Source organism: Solanum tuberosum, unplaced genomic scaffold, assembly GCF_000226075.1.
Source record: "Solanum tuberosum cultivar DM 1-3 516 R44 unplaced genomic scaffold, SolTub_3.0 scf00114, whole genome shotgun sequence".
Taxonomy (NCBI): Eukaryota; Viridiplantae; Streptophyta; class Magnoliopsida; order Solanales; family Solanaceae; genus Solanum; species Solanum tuberosum.
Genome location: NW_006239038.1, coordinates 851,306 through 851,698, shown reverse-complemented (window position 1 = coordinate 851,698; position 393 = coordinate 851,306).

The window sequence follows — 393 nt, the reverse complement described above, 5'->3', positions numbered from 1 at the left end:
CTTTCTTTTGTATATGTATAGCGAAATATACATATTTATGTTTGCTATGGAGCGCAATTATGCAAACTTTGCTATAGCGTACAAATATGAATTTTGTGTTTGTTATATATGAAAGTTGCTCATTAAATTATGTTTAGAGTGAAATTAGTATTACTATATATTAGAAGAGTCTAGGATTTACTACCATTGTTCCAATAAAATCACTACAAATGTCCAATACTTACTATATAAAATATATAAGTGGGCCCCACCACCTTTCAGTTAAATACTACATATTATATATTATTAATTACTATACTATAAATCCCTACTAATGTCCAATATATTTATAAAATATATAAGTGGGCCCTACCATTTTCCACTTCAATACTACATATTATATATTAATTACTA